Raw genomic sequence first — 7,720 nt, 5'->3', positions numbered from 1 at the left:
CATTGGCTACATATCCTTATGTGAAAACGATTGCACGTATCGGGACCGTCAGTGGCGTCTGGAGTGGACCAGCAACATCCAGTAAAGTGAATTGATTTAACTCCTTTATCTATCGAAACCCTGTCAAGGGAACCCATCCCATCTCCGCACTCCAAAAATTAGCGTGTGCTGTGTTGACTCTAGTCATTGTTATCTGTATATTCATCTTCTATAACTTCTTCTGCCCACTCAATTGCTTTACTTATATCTTGCATGTTTGTTGTGTTATTGTTATTCCTTAGTTTAATATTGATGGGATGCAAAGGGTGCTGCTGTTCACCTGTAACGGGTACGTAAGTAAATATTACTCGAATGATAGTACCTGAAGTCTTTTTGAAAGACTCGTTACATCAGGTTAAAAGGAGCGATTTTATCCTATATTTATTTTGCACATGACTGACTATACATTTTTATAATAGTTTAAATTATAGTGTCACTAACCTTTTGTTATTGTTGTACTTCTTGGTGAGCTGGGAACTGTGTAAAATGATATACACACACAAACTCGCGTTCGCGTACCGAGCCCGGATAATGCAAATATACTTACTTGTCTTACTGTTTATGTACTTATAGAAAATAGCAATAAAACTCGAATTAACAAAAATAAACTATCTATTTATAAACAACAAATATAACAAGGAAAATAAAGAGAAAGGAAAGAACAAATAAGAGTTTAATTGTAAATGAATAAATTTCGTAAATCGAAATTTGGCAAAAAGGCTGTTTGATTTGAATTTAAACCTTAGCACGAGAAATAAACAGTAGGACTTACGTAAGTATGCACCACACAAAGAAAAACACAAAACAATCACAAGTAATTACTGTGCGTGAACGGACAGAAAATATTGTAATGAAAGTTTCGAATAAAATCTACTGAAACTTAAGGTTTTATAATTTCAGAATTAAGTGGGGTGAGAAAAGGGTGGTACCGAAGTACTGAAATCTCCTCCACAGAGATTCTATTCTAACCAATAGGGTTGTTTGTTAAAAACATACTTTTCAGTCCTGAACAACATAGTTGCCAAATTGATCGACATGTTTCCCTGTTATGTCCCTACTCTAACTTTCATGTACTTGGTCTAAAAAACCTTATGCAATTCATAATTCAATAAAATACATTATTTCAATACAACTACAATTCTGATGTTGCTTGCATAAGGAAAAACCATTGTACTTACAAACATTTTCAATCTTTTAAAAATCAATTCATTAACTTAAATAAGACAAAAATAAAAGAACAAAGTTACAATTCTCTAAAATTTCATGTTGGGGTAAATTATTACATTTTCCTTTAATTAATTTAATTTAATTACTGAATAATCACTATTTAAACTTCGAACCCACTGTGCGACCACACTCTGACACTAGATAAGGGTTCGAAAAGAACACATGTGTTTAAAAAAGTCAACGAACGTTTAGATTAGGATAAGTAATTTTTAAAATAAATTTTGTATTTTACGACTATTTTACGATTACCAAATGTAAGATTAGTTTTAAGAAAACCCATAAAAATATGAAAAAATTCGTGAGAATCTAAACAAAGTGGTGGTCTAAAAATTCTCCCACGAAGTCATTTATTAACGGTTTTCTTGCTCTTATTATATTACTCCCCCCTTTAGAGAAAAGCAATTCTTTAAGTGAAAACGTTAATGAATTGGTTTTATCAAAACAATAAGTATAACCCGGCATTATATAATTTTACAAAATCTTAAAACTAATGCACATCACCATTCACTTAACTACACAGTCTTGGTTCTTTGCAGTCTATTTTATTACACAGTCTTTTGGATGGTTGTCCTGGCAGATGAGGGTAGACATGAGGTTCATTGGTTGGAATCGCTGGATGATGTTTTTCCAAAAAAACGGCCTCCTCTTTCGGTGCTGATGCAATCACTTCCTCTAGTGTGATTGGTTGAACTGGTTGATCTGCCCTTGACAATTGGATCAAATATTTGTGCACAAGATTCTGCCATAGACTCGACAATAGAATCTTCTTCCTTTTTGGATGGTCCTCTGTTAACTTTTTTAGAGACAAGTAATTGTTGATTACATTTGTTATATATATTACTAAACAAAATGCGGTATAACAGAAACTACAAATTGAGAATATATTTCCCATCCATGATAAGAATCCCCAGACTTCTTCGGCTGCAGATCTGGCTAGATTCTTGAATTCCTGCGGTGTGAACACATTAGGCAAGTAGAAACTATCTGACGTTTGCTTCCCAATAATCCTTCTTGCAATTGTGTTGGTGATAGCCCTTTTCTCATTTGGAAACAATAGTGTTTGCTGGAACGTCTGCATCTCTTCTTTTGTATATATTCCGTGTGAACTTATCGGTGAAATTCCACTCATTTCTATCACGTCCTTTTCTTCTTTGGGATTCAAAACAAAAGCTGGATCAGTCTTCTGGATTCTAGGAGTTATTTCAATCCATCTATTGTCAATGAAAAAGTTTGGAGGAAGTAGAGGTTGGCAATCAATTTCGGTTCCATATGATGTCATGATGTGAGTCAACGATGTCCTAAACATGGATTGGTTTTTGTACGTAACCGGTAGTTCCTGATAACACTTGTCTGTTCTCCTGATTTCAACAATTACAGGTTTACACTTAGCGATATATAATACTTCTCCCATAACTCTGCTAATAAAACCTGTTGATTGTTTAATCAAATTACCCACTGCATGAGGTGTTTGTAATGCAAGGGTAATCCTATTTTTAAGTACCTTTTCCCTGAGACGGCACCTCTGGATTATGCTTTCATAGACTAACTCAGAATTGCTTTTTAAAAATGCTAGTTCCAAGCATAGCATTTTACTGAGATATTGTAATAACATGTCTATGTTTCTGCTTAAGTTTTCCGATGGTTTATAGTAAAACTCACGATTATCATCTCCAAATAGAACCAAAACTCGATTATCCTCTGTCTGCCATGCCATTTCGGAACACAAATCTTGCTTCTTCAGCAGCTTTAGTGCAAATACACGATGTTGGGTATTTACAATGATATACTGGTCGATTGGATTCTGCGTTACAGTGAGAAGAGTAGCATTACCTTCATAAAGTACATCAACGCCATAGCTACTGCATACATTTTCTGGTATGTTCTTATATGCGGCTTCTCCTTCAACATCATCGAAACAGTATTCATCAATAAAAGGGCAAATAGTTCCGGTTTTTAAATGTACTTCATTTCTGTCTACATCAACCGTTGTGCTATAATCATTTAAGGTAATGGAAACAGCTGCTGATACCACAACATCCTTGTAAGTAGTTCCTTGAATTGTGAAATTTTCTCCGTGGCATTCACCTCTTAAATTCAAACTTCCTCGAAGTGTGACATACTTCAGTTGTTCCGTTTAACAGCAGTTGTGACAAAACTCCTGCTCCAATCCCGCTTAAGTCCAGTGTCCGGAAACGATGGGCCTTTATGCAGTTTTCATGCCCAACTAGATGTAGTTGTTTTCGAGTTACGCATGGTTTCAGTAATTGATGAACTGCGAGAAACCTTACAAGAATGAGATTTGAGACAAGAATCAGATGACTGACAACCACTTTTGATGTTAGGATGATTTATTGAATGAGTACTTTTTAAAAGGAAAAAATCATCCGATTTATTTCTTTTCTTGGTCTTCTTTGTAATATTAGCCAGTTGATCTATCTTATCTTCACTTGCTAGGCATAACTTCAGTCGATTCACATGCACTTTGTCTGTTTTCTTCCATGTATTTCTTGAATATGAGCCGCAACATCCTTAAGATCCGTGATCCTGTAAGGTCCTTTCCATCTTTTCATTAGTTTTCTATTTAATCCTTCCTTATCTGAAGGATCATACACATATACTCTATCGCCAACTTTAAATGTATGTTCTACTGCTTTTTAACATATTGTGTACTCTTACTAATATTCTCCATGGCATTTCTGTGCGCGACTTTCATTCTAGCTAGAAACTCTGAAACATAGTTGTCATCGTAATCATACCTCACTCGCAGAGGTTTGAATATTTCATCGTACGGGTAATCCATATCCCGTCCAAATAACAAATAAAATGGACTTTCCCCTGTGGCAGTGTGTGTCATGGAACTATAAGAGGCAAGGGCAAATGGCAACCAATCATCCCAATCTTTCTGATCATCTCTGATGTAATGAGAAAGTAAATCCTTCAGTGTCCTATGAAATCTTTCTAGAGCTCCATTGCATTGTGGTCGATATGCCGTCGTTTTGAGATGTTTAATTTGTAAAACTTCACAGACTTTTTCAAATAGTTTTGAAGTAAAATTGGCACCTAAGTCGGTAAGTAATTGTCTAGGTGTTCCATGTCTTAGAATAACACCCGTCACAAAGGTTCTTGCTACTGTGTCTGCTTTCTGATCAGACATTGGAAAAGCTTCAACATATTTCGTCAACGCGTCCTGAATAGTAAGAATGTATTTGTTACCTTTAAATGTAGTAGGCAAAGGTCCCACAACATCCATTGCTATTCTGTAGAACGGTCTAGATGGAATACTAAATTTTTGCAAAATTGTAGGTTTCAAATGTGACGAAGTTTTTCTTTTAGCACACGGTACACATGCATTCACATACGCATTGATATCTTTTATCATTTGTGGCCAATAAACCTTTTTTCTTATCCTGTCAATTGTCTTATCTATTCCAACATGTCCTGAAATAGGTAAGTCATGATAAATGTTCAGTATGGATGGTATCATTATTGATGATTGTTTTCATTTCTTTTGTATAGTACTCCATCAATATCGTAATAAAAATCTTTTTCTTGATTTTTCCTGATCTTCTGGAAAATTGATTTTAAATTAGGATCTTCAAGTTGATATTGTTTAATCCGTTTTCTATCCCATACTGGTTCCCAAATTTCTTTAGTATTTATATTACGAAGTACTCTTATCCTTGACAGTGCGTCTACATTTAAATGTTTTTTCCCTGGTCTGTATTCAATTGTGAAGTTATACTCAGACAATGCTAATGACCACCGCATTAATCTATTGCTCAGATCTTTCACAGACATCAGCCATTTGAGGGGTTGATGATCACAATAAACTACAAATTTTGTTCCATATAAATATGTTCTGAAATATTTTATTCCCCAAAGTAATGCTAAACATTCTCTCTCGGTTGTTGAATAATTACATTCCGCCCTCGACATTTGTTTAGAAGCATATGCAATTGGAAGTTCTTTTCCATCATGCATTTGACATAAAATAGCTCCCAATGCAAAAGTTGACGCGTCTGTCAATAAAATAAATTTCTTCTTAAGATCCGGATACTGTAGTATCGGTTTCTTAATTAAACAATTCTTTAAAGATTCAAAAGACTCTTGATGTTGTTGAGTCCAGTTGAATTTAATTTCCTTCTTTGTTAATGAAGTTAATGGAAGTGCTGTGGCTGCTAAATTATTAATGAATCGTCTATAATACCCTGCCAATCCCAAAAATGATTTTATTTCAGTGACATTTTTCGGTACCGGAAAATTTTTAACACAATTAATTTTTTCTGAATCTGGTTTAAATCCAGCACTAGTTATTATGTGACCAAGATACGGTCGGCGTCAGATCTGCAGTTGCACCTTGAAGGCTATATTCGCTTGCGACGAGTGTGTGAGAGTGGAGGGGATAGTAGTAAAAACTGTGCGAGTGTTCAATTGCGACACAGTAAATAAATGTTTTTAGATGTGTTATTGCGACAGATTCGCATCATTAATATTTGACAAATTAAGAAAATTGCTTGTTCACGTTATATATTTTGAATCGAATAATAATGTATACAACTTTTTTATAGTTACAGTTCTTATTGCTTAATTCGTATAATAATTGTTGTTCTAATTCTAATATATTTATTCTAAAACGTATTTTACTCAATTATCATATAATATGTTGGTAATTAAGAATTATACTCTATCATACGAAAGTTTTTACCATATCGTATTCGTATTAAAAGTTAAATGTATAATTAAAGTAAACAAATTCAAAAATAAGAATGTATTTAACAAAACTAAATATTAGTATTAAATGTCTATTTGAACAAAATATATTATGAATAAATTAATGTAATAAATAACTCAAATATCCACTATTGTTTAAAAGTTTAAACACCGCCTAAAAATTCATATTATAAATATTAATTTTAATCGCAAGGTAATGATTAGGGAAGCAATTGAAATCCATAAACACGGAAACAACTTCAACAGAAAAGAAGCATTGAAGCTGGGTAAAATATGGGCACTACTGCTCAAAAACACCAAAATCGCTAAGCAAGTAAGTACGGCCAAGGAACATAACGAAATTTCTAGAACATCAATTCTCTAAGTTGTCACTTAGTTGTCAATCAGATCTCAAAGTGACATGAACCAAATCAGACCTTTGAAGATGCTAACCATTCCAACAAACGTCGACCAATAAACCCAAACAACTATAGATACGAAAATAGTAGTTATTAGGGTTAATTAGAATTTTAAATTTAATAAAATAACAAGGTTTTAAGTTTATTTTTCCGAACAGGATACATTAATCTTTCACGAATTTTAAAAAGATATTAATCAAAAATTTCATGATAATAAATCATCATTGTATTTTAAAATGTGTAAATATATTAAAAATATTTATAATTTTGAGAGATTGATGACCAATTAACATGTTTAACTGTTAGACAATTAGATAAAATGAACTCATTTATAATGGATTTTAAAACAAGAGAGAAATTTTAATATTGGAAGTAAAAAAGTATCGAGTAAACAAGTAGTATAACCCTGAACTACATGTAGTGGCACACTTCCTCCGCTACATAATAAGTTCACTAAGAAATAAAATAAACAAAATTAATAATTCATGCTTTTCCCCAACGTTTTCACAATTTTTCTTACAGATACATTGAGCTGACGACATATCTCTGTATTATTAATCCCTTGTTCGTGTAAAAATATAATTCGCATTCGCGTTTCATCAGGAATATTGCGAGGCATCTTTTCCTTTCGGCAGTGCAACGTCGACTAATTGTTTTTTAATCAGTTATCAAAAACACACGGAGTGTGCAGGGAGTATGTGGTGGGGGCCGGCCGACAATGCACCGCAAGCGATTTTGAATTCGAGGTGTAACTGCAGATCTGACGCTGACTGTACTTAATTTCTGTTTTCAAAAATTCACATTTGTTCCTATTTAATGTCAATCCTGCTTCTCGTAGTCTGTCGAAAACAAGCTGCAATTTTCCAATTTGCTCTTTTATGTTGTTTTTGGAGAATACAATTATATCATCGAGATATACAAAACAATGGGTTCCATGTAATCCAGTCAGAACAGAATACATTAATCTTTGCCATGTTGATGGTGCATTAACTAATCCAAATGGCATTCTATTACATTCATAATGACCCCAAGGAACAGAAAAAGCTGTCTTTTCCTTATCTCTTGGATGTACTTCTATCTGCCAATATCCTGACTTCATATCCAATTTGGAGAACAATTCAGCTCCTCCTAATGAGTCAATAGTATCGTGGATATTCGGAATAGGAAAGTAGTTTCTTTTCGTTACAGCATTTAACGCTCGAAAATCTATATTTTGTCTCTCCGGTTTCAGATTTCTTCTCTACCAACACTACAGGCACGCTCCACGGACTTGTACTCGGCTTAATAATTCCATCTTTAAGCATGTCCTCTATATGCTCCTCTAA

This window comes from Aethina tumida, chromosome 5 (genome assembly GCF_024364675.1).
Source record: "Aethina tumida isolate Nest 87 chromosome 5, icAetTumi1.1, whole genome shotgun sequence".
Taxonomy (NCBI): domain Eukaryota; kingdom Metazoa; phylum Arthropoda; class Insecta; order Coleoptera; family Nitidulidae; genus Aethina; species Aethina tumida.
The sequence above is the reverse complement of the archived record's forward strand: the minus strand, read 5'-3'. Positions refer to the sequence as shown.